Source organism: Cuculus canorus, chromosome 16, assembly GCF_017976375.1.
Source record: "Cuculus canorus isolate bCucCan1 chromosome 16, bCucCan1.pri, whole genome shotgun sequence".
In the NCBI taxonomy this organism is placed as follows: Eukaryota; Metazoa; Chordata; class Aves; order Cuculiformes; family Cuculidae; genus Cuculus; species Cuculus canorus.
Window position 1 is genome coordinate 13195825 of NC_071416.1, and position 20437 is coordinate 13216261.

Consider the following 20437-nt stretch of genomic DNA (forward strand, 5'->3'; position numbering starts at 1 on the left):
AAGTGCCATTTTGCAATCTAATGAAGCTTTCAGTTAAAGAAATAAAAGGGAGGGGGGAGACTTTGATGCCTAATAAAAATGATTCAGCATCCTCATAACTTTGACAAGTCGTGTGACTTATAAACCTTCCAGTGGAGCAGTACAACAATAGAGTAAGAACTTATAAGTCTAGAACCACATAAGGTATCTACCAACAATCACATATCCTCCACAAATATGAAAGAGCTTTGTGAAAGGAAAGGTCCCTAAGCAAAGCGATGAATATAAACAGAATATAGTGCCATGAAGAAAACCGATGCCATGGGTGTGTATTCATGGCAACATAGGATATCTGCATGCACTCAGCTTTCAGTAATCCTGTTTGTCCAAGTTATTAAGAAGATTGCAGACATTTTAGGAAAGGGACTACCTTTCTGTGTTTGTGTGCGCCTTGCACAAAAATAGGATACTGCATCATGAAATGGAGCTTCTTTGCTATCAGTAACATTCTGTAGTGAATTACACATTTTGCGAGTGACGTACATGCTTCAGAGTAAATACAATTCCAAACAGGGCAAAGAGAGCCTCAGTCTAGTGATGAGTAGCAGCTCTTCAACTCCATAAAATCAAACTGCAAGACGTGCACAGGCGGTCTTTACCACAGTAACAGGATTTGTAGACTTGCTAGTGTAGCCTCTCACCGCCTGTCTTGGCACTTGCGATGACCGCTGCGTTTACATTCAAGGGGATGCCTGACAGTTGAGGTTAGTTAGCATTTGGGGCTGCTACGCTTTGGCCTCACGTTTGCTTAATGGACAGCAGATCTGCAGGGATGCCCAGCACTCTGCCTGACTCTAAGATGGCCACAATCTCTTCTTATGTATCGCTCAATTCTCTACTGTTTCTAAAACAATGCATTATTTTTCCTTTTATTTTCCTGGTGCGTCATCATTAATCAGGACAGAGTTTTAACAGTGATTTTTATATATATAAAAAGAAGAGTTCTTTAACATCTTTATAAATCATCCATACTTCGCAGTCTGAGGTTATTACCAGTTGGGTATCTGTCGAGGCCTGTCTGGAGAGACTATCTGTGACTTTGATGTATTTTTCCTATGCTGCTAACAAATGGGTCACAGCCCAGTTATGTGATTATACAACATGTTTACAACTTCTGCCATACTGAAGATGCACAGAATATTGCTTGGCAGGAACCAAGACATGCATCTCGCATGATATAAGAAGTTCTGCCTCTCTCCCTTCCATCCCTCTACGTACGCAATGAATCTCACACAGACAAAACTTCCTCACTGTCATATTTGAGAATGGTGGGGCTGAGTCTCACAGACAGAAAGTCTCTCAATCTTTAATACGCTTTCAAGTTCAGCAACAAAAAGGATTAAAATTGTTCTGTGTGAAGGCTTCTGTGTTATGAAGTATCATCAGCCAAACACTTTAAGTAGTATTCTATAACATAGTCTACCATAAGTTCAATTTTTACTCAATCACTTGAAATGCACTTAGGAAAATTGCTCTTTTGCTGTTTTCACAACAGCTCTGGAAGTCAGCCTCTGGTTTAATGATAACTGCTTTAATCACAGTTTAGCTTGTTTCATTTTGACAGCATCGATGTAACAATTTATTTTCTATATGTTAAATATATTATCATTGCCGCTACCAGGATGTTGTCACTGGTGCACTAAATGCAAACGACAAGGTTTGCATCTCGTTAAGGTAATTTGTGTGCGCATAATTTTCAGGAAACACAGTGAATGAAATCACATCTCTTTCTCCACCAAAAATGTCATCTGAAACGATCTGTGCCTGTTTTAGTTACGGAAGTTATTTTACAGGCTCCACTATATTTAGCAAAACGTGTTTTCTCAAACCAGAGAGCCAGACTGGGAAGCAAACACAGCACCCTCAAGCAGGAATGGCATTAAATAATATTGTTACACCATTAGGCTGAACAACCCTCTTCTCATTTGCCATGAATTGCTGCATTCTGCTCCGAGTTCAGATTCTGCGGGGTATGCAAGGAGGAAAGGATGTTTGTGCCTACACCGTGAGCAAAGGGATGGGGAATTCTGTCACTAATTTGTTCTGATCCTGCTGCCTCATTAGGGCCGTCTGTAAAAGATGGGAAATGTGTACCATGTCAGTGGATGTGAACTTTCTGCATGGAGCTGTTAACACAGTAAATAGCTCAGGAGGAGGGAGGAAGACAGCTGGACTACATTGTGTTTCATAAAGACTATACCGGGGCCTTGAATCTTCATTTAACCCATCACTGAGGTGACAAATATGCACCGCTTTGCTGCTGTGTGATGCCGCTGCTGCTTGCCTGTTAATTTATCTGTTTTCAGGCTGTCTAGACATTGTTTGGGTCAAAAAGTGCTGTCTCTCCCCTGCCGTGGGATTTGCCTGCTCAGCTCTTGCTGCAGGCTTCTGTGCCAAACGGGGCTTTGCAGAAGAATGCTCCCTCTGTCTGGATGGCTTATTAAATGGGACTCCGAATATATGGAGAGGTTTTCAATCAGGCGAAGGCTTCCTACAGAAAAAGTTTATTTTAACCTCTTTTCTCTAAAAATACACCATCGGGGATAAATAATTCAAATACTTTGGGTTGTTTCCCCTTGTGATTAAAAATCCTGCCTAAAAGGGTCCTTGAAATGTCCTCTTACAAGGTTCAAGGAGGTTTTGGAGGGTTCAACTCCAGACTAAACTAAATGCCAACGTGGGGCTCATGCTGTGCCTTCCCTGGGGCGGTTCTGTGCCCGGCGCAATGGAGACGCTGGCACTTATCAGAACCCCCTGCTGATGCTGCCAGATAAATGTTAGAGAATACTTTTACGATGGTACTTCAAGTTAAGTAAAACTACTAATGAACACCTTGGCCATATGTTTCTTGGGAACGCTTGTAAAAGATCTCGCCATTTGGGGCATTCAACAGCAGGGATGTTTTTTATGTGAAAAAATCATCCAGCTGCCTTACCCAAATTGTAGCCATGACATTCTCAGTTTGGTTCAGTAGGAGATGACCAGAAGCTCCATAAAAGTAAAATTCCCCTTCACTGTAAAATAATGTTATATTGCATTATTTCTTCAATAGCAGCATTGATTTCCTAATCTGCCTGCTGTGATCTTGGAATGTAGGAATGAAGTCCTATCTGGGACTTAGTGAAAAATCTGGGGGTTTTTTCTTATTGTGGACAGAAAAATGGGGTTTGGATTAACTGGAATATTTTTCAAGGACTGCAAGAACTATGGAAAACATTGGTTGATTTTTGAAGAAGTAAATCTCCCAAACTGAGGCACACTACATGCCCCATGGTGGGAGCTGTAGTCCCTATGTTTGGTATTCCCATTTCTTTGTATCAATCAGACTGACTTTATTTTCCAAGATTTATCGCTACTCCGTGTGTTATGTAACTCATCACTTCTTATTGCTCCAATACAGAGGATAGGAAAGGTAGCCCGGTTAAGGGAGCTACAGCAAAAGATGGTATAGGCATACATATTAGGGCTTTAAGCATGATTTTTATCTGCACGTGTTGCTCTGTGTTCAGCAGAAATACTTGAAATTTTTCTTCTTCATCATAAATTCACATTTATGCATAAATATGTCTGATGCATGAAAAAATTGAGGAAAAGAAATCCGCCCTCACTGCAGAAATAATCCTCCCAGTCCTCTCTCCTGGTTCACAGGTCAGCACGTGGGCTGTGCCTGCTTTCCACAGAGAGCCTGGAGATCCCTTCTGAGCTGGAGAAATTTTGTGATAGGTCCCACAAAGGGAAAGAGATGTTGCTGCTAAAGATGAACCTCACAGGATTTTCAGCTGATTTTTTGTAGGACAGCTCTTGGGTTTTCTCACATCTGTTAACTATACCCAGTTATTTGCTGCATAGCACTGTGAGCAATTCTTCACTGGCTATTATCTTCCTGGAAAAGAGCTCATGACCCTGAAATAGGCACCCAGACGAGGTGGAACTCGCACAGACTAGATTGACTTCAGCGAGGTTCTGATTGAACCCTGGCTCTTGGCCACCTGGAGCACACCCAAGAACCAGGCCCTCAGATGGCCAGAGTTCAGGCAAGTGTGCCCAGACAACAGCAATTAACTCTTTGAACCCAGCTCTGACAAATTTTTGCTCTAGGCTTTTGTGCTTTACTGGGTCAGCAGTGATTAGTGCCTTTTAAGCAGTTCACTAGCCGGGCTACTGAAGAGAACGTGGAAGCAGCGTGTGTTCAGATGAACAGAAATTCCTGACAGACTTCACCCAGGCTGGCTTTAAGACATTCGCACTGTGAGATTCTCAGGCTTCACATCTTTTCTCACAGAGCGAGTACTACAAAGAATCTTTGTTAAAATCTTCTTCCCCCTCTACATTGGCATTTAAAAAAAAAAAAGTCACGGAAATATACATTTTGTTAAATCTTACTATTACAAAGCCTAAATTCTAGGCCAACTTAGACCTGAAAGGGTTTCATTATTAGTTTTTTTCCATGACTAATGCTGTATTTTTTCATAGAATTTGCATAGGTTTTCTGAAATAGTTATAATCCATGTAGTAATTTTACTGAGATCACTTTCCAAAATAAAAACTGTATAGACGTATTTTCTCTGATTCACTTGTAGATATACAGGTACAAGATTTTTCTGCTATTCATTTTATTCTGAATGAGCAGGTTCGAAAAAGAAAACTTACCCATATCTTCAAAACGGTGGTGTAAGGCTGGTATTTAAAGCTTCTTCTGCAACTCCCAAGTTGGGCACAGCAGCTGAGTGGTATCTCACACTGAGGCAGGGCATGAGGTGAGGTTTAAGGAGAGGAAACTGTGGGGTTTGGGAGGAATGCTCAGAAAAATTAAAGGTCTGGTGTATTTTTAGCCCGCCTAAGTCACTAACATTCTGCTGTGCCACTTACAAGTCTGCTACGGGCATCTCCCAAAATCCCGTTCCTAACTGTACTGCAAATCTTATCCTTCTCTTTCCCTTTACTATGCAGGCTGAAATGTGCCTCTGGCATTGTCTGAAACTGTGGAGGACTCCATGGCTCGATATTAGCATGGGAACCACCTTGGTAGGCCACTGTTGGCTCACTTTCATGTTGGATATCTTTTGCTGTGCTCACAGCTGATCTATTGCAGTCATGATTTTAATGACCTTCCTCTCTCTAAATTGGATGCTAAGGGCAACGGAGTATATTTCACTTCTCCAATTTGTAATTAGCAAGCAGCAAACCTAAATCAGGCAGAGCTTTCTGGTTGCCTTGGCAGATATTGTGAGGTTCAGCTCTGTTAACTTATAAGGGCATCCAACTGAACACTGGCCCCCTAGTTCTGCCAGGGATCTGCAGGGTGGGTTTGGGACAGTGTCCCTCTGTATGAGGAAGCCAGAAGTCAGACAGCAGAGGAGGAGATGGAAGAAGTGGGTTCAGTTCCTTAGCCTGCCAGGGACTTCCCATGTGACTCTCAACCAGATACTTTATCCTCTTGTGTTTCTGCTCTCTGTCTCTACAGCAGGGCAAAAAAACGCTGCGTTATACGCAATAATGCATGAGGTTTCTCTTAGAAAGCATAAGAGCAAGTGCCTCCCGCTACTCTGCTGTGACACCCCCGGCAATTCAGTAGTATGGGCAGGCAACATTCCCTAATTCAGTCAGCTCCACAAGGTAGCTCTCACTTGGATGCTAGTGTCAAAATTGGACAAAATTAGATGTGGATTCATCGTCCCTTGCTTTAGATGCACTTAAACATGTACAGGATATTTCCAGTAAGTCTGTGGTGCAGTTTTCGGTTTGATAGCTAGATTATGTTGCTTTTTAAGAACAAAATATCTGTTGATGGCACCCAAGAAGTTACTCTTCCCTTATCTCAACAGTCACAGGCAGTGGGGTTTAGAACTGTGGAGAGTGCTGATCCCAGCTCAGCAGATGATTTTATTCAATTCGTTTTGTCCTGTTCAGTCTGCTTAGCTTGCTGCCCAGCACGCGCAGGTAGTCAGCTTAACCACGGTATTTGGGGTAGGTAGACTTCATGCCCAATAGCCATCCTGAAGAGAGCATCTTTCTCCTCTGTTGAAGACAGCTGGCCTTCCAGCCCTCTTATTGCTTGGCATCTCAGAAGAGTAGTAGTGCCATGGTGGCCTTTACACCTGAGAGAACATAGCAAGTTACCAATTCTGTCAGATCTTGGGGCAAGTTTGGGGAAGTGGAAATACACAGTAGGGAAGCTTTGGTTCTCTATCCACCATTTGAAGTTGATAGAACAAAAGAGGTATGTGCAGACATGCAAATATTCCATGCAATTGGTAAAAGCCCCACAGTTATTCAAAGTTTGCTGTGTTGCCTTTTGTTATTCTATTGGTCTTTCACAGATTGCAGCACCCTTGTATAAGTTTAGTTCCTTTTTCACTTTTTGCGATGAGGTTTCTTCATTATGCCCAGATAGAAACTTAAGTGAAATGCAAATGCAAGTAGTTTTTACAGTCAGGGTATTTTCCTAGATTCACTCTTGGCCTCAGCCTCATGTAAACACGCATTTGGCTTGTAACTCTGTGATGGCCAAACAACAAACTGGAGCTCAAAGTTACTGTTGCCCTTATCTGCTGATAATTTTGTTCCTTTCTTTATTCTATCTGAAATCAGTTTATAGTTCAGCCCACTTCTGTTCCTGCTGGAGTTTTTGCTCCATGAACTCTATGTCTCCCTGGCTAAAAAGTCAACAGTTACTGCACTTTCATTTCCTCCTGTGAGGGTGAATCATAACCAAGCAAAGGCTGTAAGACTGAAAAAAAATAAAAGAGAGAAATAAAGCGGTGGATCGGCTTCTCCAGGCTATGTGAGCTCCGCAGGGTGCCCTTTACAAATGCAGTCCATGAACTGAACCTGAAATAGTTTCCTTTGCAATGGCTGAAGTAAACTGACCCTTGAAGGTTTGCTTGGTGATTCCAGTCAGATGAACTTGAGCTTAAGGAGAACAGCCTCACAGCACTGCCCTCCCTGCTTCTTGAATGTACCCTTTTGTACTCATCTACAGCAGCAGCAGATGGGCTTGGTGACCTAGGAGGACCTTCCAAGCCTACCTCCGTGGCCTCTGAACATTCAGAGAGATGTTCAACATGCAGCAAAACAGAAGCCCTGGGCGTAGACTGTGAATGATTGTGTGCAGTGTGGGGTTTTTTAAATCTCTATTCTGAATCAGGTTCTGCACTGTATGAATGTATGTGGCCTTATTAGCAGCTTTCCTAAAAAGTATCTTTGGAGGGCAAAACTGCCAAAGGAGCGGGGCTTGTGTGACTTTATAATTTCCTTTTAACATAATATGTGGCTGTTTGCTGCTTATTTTAATAAACTATTTCCCCATGCTAGCAAGGCAGGTTTGTTGCAGCATATCATGCCAAGTAGAGAAGAGGGGAAGACAATACATGTTCAAATAAATGGATATATATATGTGGATATGTTTAAAGACTGATGTTTGAATGGAAAATATAAATATAAGAAAAATTATTTCTATTTTCATTAGCATTTTCTTGAGAAAAAGGAGTATATTCTGATCAGCTTCAGAGTTTGAAATGACCCATAATTTATTTCACTGAGAAATTTCCTTCACATTCTTTTTCCCAGTATAATTAATGAAAAGTTAGTGATCTGGCACAGTTTTCAAAACAAATGGGTGTTCATCTGGGACTATAAAATCTCAAACAAAGATAGCCCAGGAAAGCAATAAATCATCAAATTGCACAGTGGTGTGGGGGATTGCTCAACTGAACACACTGATGAAAATGCCAAGCAAAATGGCCCATCCAAGGACAGTAGGCATCGTTCGTATGTTTTCACTTATTCCAATGCAAGAAGGAAGCGATATCTAACTGTACCGCAAGTCAGTTTGAGGTGAGTGTCAGTCCAGAAATAGTTGATACTGAGGGAGATTCAGTCTCATCTTGTGTGCCTTCAGGAGGTGCCACCTTACTTGGACTTGCAGGTTCTCTGTCTTTTCTGCTGTAAGTTAGTCATGGCACACATACTCACTAAATGGAGGTATCCAAAATTTGGCAGATGTTTGGGAAAAGATGTTCTGCAGTTTGTTGAATTTTGCTCGTATTTGAACCAATTTTTGTCCTCTGTGGCTTGGTGCAATGCCCATCAGCGTTCATGGAAAACTCCAGTTGAACTGGATGAGTTTTGCAGATCCGCTTCTCTAATATGACAAGTTTCTTCCATTCATGCTAGGAAGAATGGAAAGTACTAAACAAGTTGCAGGAGATGGGTGACCCTTGTCTATGCCAGGTCCCCAGGCTCTGCCTGTGGATATTGAAAGACAAGATATAAGAGAAAAGCCCATTTCCCTGCAATGGCTGAATTCTGACCTGAACCAGCTCTTAGGCTCACGCAGACTTTTGAAAACCTGACATTTTTCTCTATGAATCACACACAGGATTTGCATCTTATGTCACACACACACTGAATAGTGGAAAGAATATGACTCAGTTATATTCTTTTTATGAATTGAGCTCTAAGACAACATGTTTTGCATTGTTTTGTTGAGAAGTCTCTGTTCTCCTCCTTTTTATCTTCTCCAACACCCACCCACTCAGAGGCACACACAGTTGCTACCCCTTGCCATACCACACACTCCCACCTCTCCTTTGCTTTGACTCTGCTACTGGAAGTTGTTTACTGCTACCTGTTCCCTTTGGTGACAAGTCACTGCTGTTACTGACTGTATAGTTATTATTATTTTTGTGCCACTCACTCATCTGGACAGGAAAGCTTTAAGAACCTTAATTACTTTGTGGCCAGACATGGAGCTATATTTCCAAAAGTAGCTTTTCTTTTTTGGATCAAGTTCATTTCCTACAGTGTCTGGTTTTATGAGTTTGCTGAAAGCTTTCAGGTTCTCCAGCCTCCCCCCTAGTTTCTTCTCAAACACACGCACATAAAAATAAATATATAGAGAGAGTTTAAAATCTAGAACAATGAAATTGTTTTCAACTCTTGTCAATCACCTACATAGAGTCATCTGCAGTTTTTCTAGAATGATCTTTGTGATTATTGTACACTACGTTTCAGGACCCTTCCAGCTGAAATATGTTCTATAGAAAATATCACTGTTATTCTTGAAATGTAATTTCTGGCAGTCACACCAACAATGTTAATTTTTATATTTTTAAGAGAAGTGCAGCAGAACTGGCAGAGAGATAGTGAGTAATTCCCTTGAAGCTATGTCCCCACTGATTTGATTTTTTTCTTGACAGCTTATCCATCATGCTATATGCTTATTTAGACAAATAAATAAGAGGGCTGTTATCTGCCAGCTTGGCCTGAGGGCTTTTAGCAACACCAGAAAGTCTGCTGGCTTTCCTTTCAACATTCAACAAGACGATTAGGGAATCGCATTATAGTAAACATGGATTCTACGTGCTTGAGTGGGAAAAGAAGAGCTGATCTGAAACTTGTGAATCTATGAGAAATCCAGTGTCGGTTGCACAGCGACATACCTCTGACCTGTAACTAAAAGAAAGACCCTCTGAGCAGGGATCAGAGAGGTGGTTTAAGAAAAACGTGGCCCTAATTCTGTGTGGTGAACAGAACAGTTCTGGGATTTATTGCTAGCACAAGGAGATGTATTTTGATAAAACATCACACTCTGAAGAAAACAGATTTGGGTCAACTGAAACACTTTGTGAATTTGTGTTCAATTTAACAAGTTGTTTCATTCTTAAAATTTAAGCAGGTAAAATGTTCCCTTTCAACATTTTTACGTGAAATAGTACACCTCTCAGAAAGGCACCCGATTTTCCTTTATAAATGCTTACATGTGAAATGAAACCTTTTACTTCAAACTAAGTGACATATTTTACTCATCTGAAATGATTCATTTCATGTAGTTAAAAGGACGGGGAGTGGGGGGTGGGGAGGGAGGAGACATTTCCTTTTTAATCTGCCCTAAAATGTTTTTTCCACAATTTTTCAGTACAATTTTGCAAATAACCCCTTCCTGTTCATGAGAAACCCTTAGTGCTTCTGCAGAAACGGCCGTTCCTCCACCTGGTCTCCACCTGCTCTCCAAGGGAAATATTCTCTCTTTCTCTTTCAGTGAGAATAAACCAGCTCTTCACCAGTCCTACCTGCTGGTAACTTGGGGGCACACTGAGGGCTGAAATGAACCTCCTTGGTCTTATGCTGTTCAGTTAATCGACTTACCGACTCGCAGTCAGGTAAGCTAAGAGTGAAATTACAAGCATAAATTTACTCTGTCCTGAAGCTGGATTTTTAGAAGTTAGGCAAATAAATTCATGCACCACTGTATGTCTGTTTGCAAAGTGAAATTCCAGAGAAGTTGACATGATATAATTAATATGAAAGTCTCGTAAACGTTTAAGTCTAGCTCTTTTGGTCCCTATTGTGTGCAAGCAACTCCCTTGTACGTGCAAAGAAGGCCCTCATATACTGTCCCAATTTTCTGCAAAATCTAGATGTTACTGCACAATCTGCCCTGGAGGTTTTCATAATCTGGGATAATGGGATAACTGTGAATTAGGCAGAAAATCAGCTCTGAGGCGCAGCCCTGCTATCTATGTGAAACTGTGAATCTTCACCCAGGCAACCATAAAAAATTCCTAGTTGAAATAAAGCATGGAGCTGTGTCTATATTCATATGGGTGTCTGGAGAAGACCTGATGTCATCTGACCTGATGAAACATTACCACCAACTTCAGAAGGCTATGATAAATAATAACTTTCCAAAGATAACTTCATTTTTTCACTGAATTGGGTTGGAAAGCTAGAAAAACCTGCTTATAAAAGAGAACAGCCTCATCAAAATGAAGATCTCCCAAAGTTCAAAGACCTGAAGGAATAACAAATTGTATCTTCTCTTAGCTCTGTTAATAAATTCATTTCATTAGGGAAAGTTTAAAGTGACAGCTTTTAAAAATCACATTTCATTCTTTGCCTGTTCTCTCTTTCAACAACACAATCACACCCCAATTAACTAACTGTACTGCTTACAATAAAGACTAATGATCCTCCACTGGCCCCCACCTCCATTAGCAGCTTCAAAATCCCACCAGAATCCCAATTAACACATTGATTTGCTTAAAAGAAAAATAGTGATCTTTGGCTGTCCATTCCACCAGCTGTGTGTTCCATCACCCAGTCTCCAGCAAGCCCATTGATTTCCTTAAAATACAAACAGCGAATGTCCATTAATTCCCCTCCCCTAACTGCAGGGTCCCACTCTGATTCTTCTTTTTGCCAGAGTTCGCTGGGGTATTTTATCCAAGGAGCTTAAAGACTAATATGCCGTGTTTCTCTCCTGCTGACCCACCGGTTCATCAAACTGATTTCAACTGACTGCTAGTGTGGGACTGAGGGAAAATGCTCAGTGAGGATGTTAGCTGCATGCTGCCAGTTCCAACTTGGTGAAGCATCCAGCTAAACCGGGTAAAGAAAAGGGTCATGAAAGCCTGTATGTTAAGGTTGTGTCCTCTACAATCACCCTCTGATAATTAGACTTTGTAATGAGGGAACCCTCATTATCGGAAGCTATACAAGGAGTCTGCAAATGTTATTCTTGAGGCTGGCTGGAGGTCAGGAGGGAGCACATCCACAATGCTGACTTGCCCTGAGGCCCAGCAGAAGAGCGGTAGTTCGCGTGTGCCCAAGGGGGACTCTGCTTAGGGATTCCTTGTAAGAGAAAACAGCAAAAGTTTGATGTCCAAGAAGTTTCACGTTTGAGAGTACTCATCATGCTGTACAATACACCGGTGGTAGAGGTCATAAATAATTAGGAATGAGTGACCCACTTCGGATAACAGAACAACCTGCCTGTAAGCTCTTTCAAACATTTGCCTTCTTCCTGGGCTGCACCGTGTTAGAAATCTCTTCAGCACACACATGCAACAATAACGTGGATGGCTTCTTCTGCTGGCCACCTCCATACCTGTTTTTCACGGCAGGCTACAGCGACAGAAGCTTGCTCTCCGATTGCTAACGCCAATACCCACAAGACTCCTGTAGTAAAAAGTGCAATAAAAACCACTGTGAAATAATAACCAAGTGATAAAATTACAAGTAGGAACACATAAAAAAAAAAAAAAAAATCACATGCACTGCAGGAACAATGATAAAAGCCTGCCTCTCAACCTGTCTAATCTCACACGCAAACCACACCCTTGGGTATTGCCAACCAGCTGAAAGCAGGAGTAGGAGCAAAGGAAATGAAACCACATGAATGTGCGATGTGTAGCAACCATTCTGAATCTATATCGTAGTGTTTTTCTTTCGCTGCTTATACAAGATTTCTTAGTAAGGTTTCCTCCCTGGCTGGATTTGAGAACCAGAAGTCAATGGGACAGATACAGACATCTCAGGGTATTCCACAAAATAGGCTCGACATACTATGGGTTATTACTGGGAGCTGCATTGTGCCAGGTCACTTGCGCAAGAGACTGTGCTGCTTCTCTTAGGATGCGTTAGGCTGTAGCTTTTTGACGTACCCTTCAGGAGACACCTACTGTGAAAGGGGCATAACAAAAAGCATAGGAAGGGCCTGCTTAACGGGCACAAGAAATAAATAAAATAGTGATGGATACAAAGTACATCCAATGGGTTTTGTCGAAAAGTACATTTTCCTCTTGCTTTTCTCGCAAGTCCTGTGTTAATTTTCAATCAGAGTCAGTCTTAACATGTTCCTTTACGCGTTCTGCGTTAGTGCAACCGGTTAAGGCGTGAACCACCCAGCAGTGATATCTTACTCAATGAAGTCAACAACATGTTTGCTAAAGTCTTAGACAAAGTTGAGATTTCACTAGCCTCATACTCTAGTCTTCCTGAATGCAAATTTCTTTTCCTACAAGGTGATTTGAACGTTCACCTTCGGTTTTTAAAGAGAGCACATTGGGGCAGGCCAAATCATATGTTTATTGAGTTCAAAACCAATAGCTGCATCAATTTTGTTGTGGTGGGTTTTCTTCCTTCTTGGCATTTACCGGACTTTAAATGCAAGAGAAGAAGTTCATATAAAACCTGCATTCATCTTTTCAATTAGAGAGACCATTCTACACAATGAACAAGATTAACATGCTGCAACTTGAAAATCTATGCAGCTTTCAGATTCACTACTGGATGCCAGCGTGCTACTAGAGATTTGGAGATAACGACGGGGCATTAGACAGTCTCTAAATCACAGCAATTATTTTCAATGAGAATAAAATGAAGATAAAGCTGAAAATAGCATCGCACTTTGAAAGAAGTGATTACAGGGCCTAACACCTGGGCAGCGAGGTATATGTAATGTAGCAATATGCAAACCCAATACAAAGCAAAGCCTTGCACTTGTCATCACTGCAGCCAAGCCCAAAGCCAAGCACCCATGGCCTGCACATACTAGGGGATTAGTGGGAAGGGTATGATCCCAAACACACCGAACCAAAAGCAGGAGTTTTTTGCTTGTTGGATGAAAGTACAGATTCCGCTTTCACCTTTCTTCTGTACATTCTCATCTGAAGCCTACTGATTCATCAAAGCACCAACTATAGTTACGAAGGCCCAGCCTACCTCAGAGTTTGACAGTGTACCTTGATCCATCTCCATTTCCTTCTCTCTCCTTTTCCCCCTCTTTAACACTATAAAATTATTGCCAAGCCATTAGCATTTGCTGTAAAAAAATGATTGGGTTAAACAATTCAAGTTTTAATTCTGTTCCAAAACATGCGATCGTTTGCAGAGCTTAAAGAGAATTGCAAACACTAATTGAGTCTGACAGCAGATAAGGAATACTAAAGCCATTTTACTGGTAGGTAAACAAAAGTAGGTAAAAGTAATATCATTTCCCTGACCTCACACAGAAAATGTGTTATGAGGGTGACATGAAAACTCAGCGTTTCTGATTGTCTTGTATCACGTCCATGAGAAGTTCTCCATGCAATCCCAATCTCTAGTTATTAATTTCTATACTCTGAAGACTTGGGATCTTGTTTTCAAAATAACATCTGCTAAAATACACAGGCTAATAGATACATCTGCATTCTCAAGGAATAATGTAGCTCCACATTTGGATTTCCACAGGCAAATCTTGAATTAGTCTTCTAACAAGTTCATTATGTGAACAGTGTCTAATTTGCACATGCTGTTTTGGCAACTGTCTGTGCAATTTTCAGCACGCAGACCTGCATGCCTGCCCTTTGGAAACTGAAGCTCTTTAGAAACCCTTCATGTAAAGTTCCCCATTTTTTTTTCATTGAATTAAGCTGATCGAAGAACTGTGAGCTTTTTTATTATTATTATTATTTAAAGGGAACTAATAGTGAATATTATAAACGACGTGCTTAAAAATGAGCTAAGAGTATGATTGACTTTGAAAGTCTTCTAGTCTTCCAGTTTTTAAAGAGGTTTATTCTGATTAACTGACCTGAATGTTAACAGAACTGGAATTTTAATTTGTATTCAGACTGTAAGAATATCATCCACTCAGATGAAACAGTGTTGTTTAATTAGGTCTAGTAGTTAGCTCAGAAGAAAGTAAATGTACTGCTAGAGGTTTGGAAGACTGCTAAAGGCTCCTGGGGTTTGCAGGAGTTTGGAGAAGCTTAAAAATAAGAAGTCAGTAGTTTTAGGAATTGGAAATGAGCGCTTAGAAGGTATCAGAATGGTTCTGCAAAGTCTGTAGTCAGCGTCTTTTAATTTTATGCTTTCCATTAGCATAATAACCTTGGAAAGGTTTAAAATTTTGCAGTCCAATAAATAAAGTAAATCATATATATTTAGGGTCCAATTTCTGTGATTTCAAAGAAAGCCCTCAAATATGATGATAAATGTGATTTCTACAGTATCTTCCACAGGATTCTTTGTGTTTCATTTATGATGCGAATGAGCTGTGAAAATTAGAAATAATGTATACGCCACAGATAGCAGCCATTAATAGCAATAGAAGGATATTATCATCACAATTATAATTTGAATCTTTGCAGTTTTCTCTATAATTGATAAAATAAATTATACCTATTCTTTCAAATTAACATACCTACAAAGTTTGATACATTGTAGAGACTCTGCTTCCAGTTTGGGGTTTTTTTTTTAATTTATTGTTATTTTGGGGCATTTTTTTTTTAATTGAAAGAAACACTAAAATTACAGACTGATTTTTTTTACAAAATTACAAGGCAAGCACAAAGCCATACAGGGTTGGCAAAATGAGATAGAAAAAAGGGAACTATTCTTTAAAGACACGGATGTGAAAATTGATTCAAGAACACTGGCTGTTTTCAATTTCTTATTACGACGTATTTTAAGGACACCCATGTTCTTACAAACTGGGGTTTATGTTCTGATATGAAAATATAATTAACACTTAATTTGACATTTTATGTCATGTGGAGTGAGATTTTTCTGTTCTCAAATGTGAGCAATTTGTAAATACCATGGTGGCAGTAAAACGTCTAAACATCTAAAATCGGGGTGTCCACCGTCACGTGTCCCTGGCATGGGTGACACGTTTGGTTGACCTACATAAGGTGCTTTGGGGACAAGGCTGGAGAGTGGTTGTGAGCAGGCTGACATTTTTGCATGTTTGATGTTGGCATGGGAGGCGGACCCGGAGTAACGATGGAGTCTCTATATGAGTATAATCGTTCTCATTTATTCATACACCTTACACTTCTTATATACTTATCCTAATAATGCACGTGCTAACAAAACAAATCCTAATTGGTTATGTCCCACTGTTCACACGCCTTGTGCTCTCACACAACTGGCCAGACGCTTTTGAGCACACGAAAGGGGCAGATACAAAGTTCTCATCACGACTTTTCGGGACTTTCCCGTGCTGGATTCCACATTCTTGTATTCTACTCCCTTTTATCTTATTTCAAGGTCAGGCCTAGCTACAGACAGCAAACCCTGGATTGTTCACTGCTATTAAATCATGCCTTCATTCACTGAGCCATTCTTCCACAGCTTAGTTTGCGTCGCCTTCCAAATACACTGCGTGAAGAACAAGTACTTTGATAGTGCCTTTGAGCATCTGGTTGTCCGTCCGTTGGACTTCCCCCATCACATCAGAAGGATATTTGGAAACAGTCGAATTCCCAATTCAATTTTATTCGCTTTGTTCATGCATATTTCCTGGGGTTTCTTTTAATGGCAGGCTTATAGGAAAGCCTGTGCTGCAGAAGATATTTGCGAGACGTAAATAGACGTATTTGCCTGAAGTAAATGGAAAGACTCGCTGTAGCAAAGCAGCACAAAACCCCCTCCGAGCACCTGGCATTATTACAGCAACATTGAGGAGCTCAGTTAGGTGAAGTCACAAGGAAGATGCTTCTCTGTAACTCACACAGCAATTGCCCTGCTCAGCCATACCCGAATTCTGTATATAGAGTGTGTGCAGGGAGGGAAGGGGCTTTAGCACATCATTTGCTGCAACAGTAATTTTCCAAAGCCAATACTAAATGTCTCCTTAAGAGCTAGAAAGGTCTGGAAGAGAAAAGATGTTCTTGCTGTTGCTTGGAAAGATAACCATAGACTCACAGAATATGGATTGCATTGTCATTACCTTCTAACAGCGAAAGCTTCATTGTCAAAATCCATAAACACAGTGTTAAAACAAATTACACAGTGGGGCCTTTTAAATTCAATTGTGTGTGATTGTACAGTAGCTTTATCTTGATACCACTGCTTAGGTAGTAGTGAAATGATGCACTGTTTCCATCAAAGTAGCAAATAAAACCTCATTTTGCTCAATGGAGCAGGGAAAGAAATCAGAAGTCATTGTCCCTTGGTGCGACAAATTTCTACCAGCTCAATATAGATGACAAACCTAGGTTTCAGTTGAGAAGCATGATCAAAATGACCAAGGATGGAGTGCATCCCACACATTGAGAAGAATGAAATTAACTGATAAATCTTCACACAACCACACTCTGCGCTGCGCTGGAATAGTGCTTAGCCGTGGTCTTCATTTCCATATGTTTCAATGGGTTGCTGCTAATTCCCTCCCTTCTTTGCCATGTCATGACAACAGTCTGGTCAATGTTTGTGAGATATTCTGGCCTCACCACACTGGAAAGTCACTAGAAATGAGTAGGTAGCTGGTAGCATGGGAAAAGTGCAGCGGAGTGCTGGGCTGTGGAAACACTGGGCAAAGGCACCAGAAATATTTCCTTGGGGTATACAGTGCCTCATTACTCCTCTGGGAAGCTGAGGAGGTCTAACATGGGACTGTTGTTTCTTTACATACAGTGTCTCAAACATAGACACTTTTTTAACAAAATATCACAAAGCAGGAGGCCTACATAGACGACATTCTGCTCCCTAGCTGTTATCAGCCCACGTTCAGAGAAGAAACCACCATTCTCCTTGTCTGTATTGACCGGCAGCGTAAGAGGGGGCTGCAATACATTGGTCAGGAGCACAAAAGAGTTGGTCCAGTTTGGGAAACTTTCAAGACAAAATCCCAGGGAAGGGACAACAGGAACTCTCTGAAATTCAGATACCGTGACTGAGAAGAAAAGATTGAAATAACTGGATTGGGTTTGTCTGGGGAGAAGAGATTAAGGAAGGGCATGATAATAGGCTAATACTATGTAGAAGGTTTATTTGAAGGGAGTGATGGTTAGTTATTTCCCTTCTCTACTGGAGGCAGGACATCAGCTTAAGAGGAAATCAGCTTAATTTGCAGGAAAAAAAAAATTAGATTGGATATTAGGAAAAGATTTCTGCTTATTAGGAGAGTTAGATACTGGTACAGACTCTCTAGGTCAGTTTTAGATCTCATTCTCTGAAAGGTTTTTAAGAGCGTTACACAAAGAAGACAGTAGTACACCAGGGGCAGAAGTCACTTAGACCGTACAGCACAAGGAGAGGACAGGCAAAGTTTTCTCAAGTCCATCTTTGGGCTCCCCTTATCAGCAGTGGAGATAGTTTGGTGTAGGGAAGGTACGTATCGCTATTCAAACACACCACTAACCTCAGCTAGTTTCATTGAAACTTATTTTATTTAAGACAAAAATAGGAGGATAGAGAAAAAGTTCCATTTCTGGAATGAACTATTTCAATTTAGTACATCATATGTTTTCCTATGTCTTCAAAAATCTGCATCAAAACATAAATATTGTTCTTATCTGAAATAAAATTTAAAAAACTGAGCAGAAATTATACTTACCTATAGTTTCCAGGGAATTTCAGGATTTTAGATTCTTATTCTTGTTTGGAAAAAAAAAAAGGCAGACCTCAGAAGTGCTAAGTCGTTTGTATTTTGGAACGATTCTACTCTCCACACCACTTGTGTGATCTTTGGCCTCTGGCAACTGGCAGGGCTCCTCAGGGTGCCCAGGGGAACTATGGGAAACTGAACTGCTTGGAGCTTCCGCAGATTTGTGGGTGGAATTGGGCATCCTGTGCTGCTGCCTTGACCTCAGCAGCTCCCATACCTGCATCTCCAGGGGGCTTGTGGAAGATGGCCCCTTGCACCTTCCACAGCTTCTGTAGGTCCCAGTTCCTCTTCCCTGGTTTGAGCTTTAATAGTCCCTGTAGGTTTTACAAGACTCTATTTCATATAGTGGGGGAGTAAGAGAAAGGGATGAGAATCTCCGAGGATTCTGTGACTGAATCGTGGCTAAAGTTCCAAGAAACCACTTGGTGCCCTGGCATGGCCAGGCAGCTTCAGGGACTGCAGCTGCATTCCTTCAAGTCCTGCAGGATGAGCCCTTGGTGGGCAAAAGGCGATGTGTTGCTGAGCTGACTGACATTATGGTGATTTAAGCAGATTCCTCCAGAGCAAGCCCTGACTGGAGAGGTTCATTTAAGACATCATCAGCCATCTTCTCATGAAGTAATCAGCTAAAGCAATAAGACTGGGCAGATGAAAACCTGGGAAGGTAATAGAAGCTGGGGGAATGGGAGTTGGTGCCTGAAACAATTAAGAGTTCAGAGGTGAGTCAGAGAAAAAACAACTGCTTTTTATTAAAAATTCATTTCAATTTCATGGGTAGGCTGGAGAAGTAATTCCAGCACAGACTGATTTCAGAGAAATGCCTCCCAGATAGCAGGATATGGAATAGCTAAACAGTACCAAAAAGACTCAAGACAGAAGTATTAGCATCAGAGCAAACTTGTACCAGCCAGACGTGCCCAGGCTGACGAACACTGGAGAACTGAAGGGAAATGTCCTTGGTGCAGGGAAATTTACAGAGTCTTCTGCAAAAACTCCTCTCACCAAACTCTCCAAAATCATATCAAGACTAATATCTCTGGAACCAATGATGCACCAGGTTTGAAGCATTACATCACCAGCACTCGGCTTCATTGGCTGGTCCTACCCTGAGGACAAGACATTCCTTCTTGCACCTTTTCAAAGCTGCTGCTTCTCAGGAATTAACTCTTTGAAGGGTGTCACCTAGGGACAATAAATTTTTGATTGATACATATATATATGTATTTAATACAAGAGGTTTTGTTAGCCACAGCTTGAAACTCCAAAGGAACAGCCATGTCTCTTCAGTTTGAATTATTTCTCAGCCTTCACTGCAGAAAAATGAACTGTATATTTTCTATCCTTCAGCAACAGAAATCAAGTTGTCAGTGGTATTATAAAAGCAGAACAGGCTGAATCAAGCATCCTATGCAACCTCGGTAAATAAGGAATTTATAAGGGAAAGAGAAGGGCTGCTGCTGCTGCAGTGTAACAAAGATTTCCTCTAACTGGTTAATTAGATTAATTGGCGGCACTGCAAAAAAAAATGCTGCAGATGCAGGTTAGCTCTGTCTTGCTTGAATTTATAGTGCTCTAATTCAGTTTGCATCCAAAAATAGCTGATAGATTTCTATAGTTTTGCAGGAAAACGAGTGGAGTACATCTGTGTGTGTATGTATTTTGTTCTTTCACCTTTCCAAATTTCCAGTTTGCCTACTAAGTGTGTGAAATCAGTTTCATAAGATTACTGCCCAAAATCAGCTGATGAAACCCCACTGCATTCTAAGTAATTTGGTTATATAACTTTTCCAAAAAAAAAAAAAAAATAGAGAAAAAAAAAAAACACGCAGAAAGATGCAAGGAAGTTTCTGGAAGATCATTTCTTGCCTAACTTTTCTTTTTTTTTTTTTCCTGAAGAAATGTTGTTCCAGGGAGTGTCTGACTAGTTCTGCAGCTTGGCAAAAAAGCCAGACGTTACCTCATAGCTGCGGCCAGACAGCCCATTTCTATGCCAGGCAACCACTGCAGAAGCACACAGCACAGGGCCCTGCTTGATTAGCACTTCTGCTGTTTCAAGAGTCCTGGAGTGTTTTGTTCAAGGTGGGCTGCTGAGTGGGGACTCGGTGTGCTTTTGTGCAAATGAGCTTGCAGACAGGGGGAGGCATGTGGGGTGCGGGGAAACTGGGGGAAGGGAGGTAAAGGGACACAATAGGAGAGGTCTGCATTAATATTCCGCATTCATGTTATCTTTGGGAAACA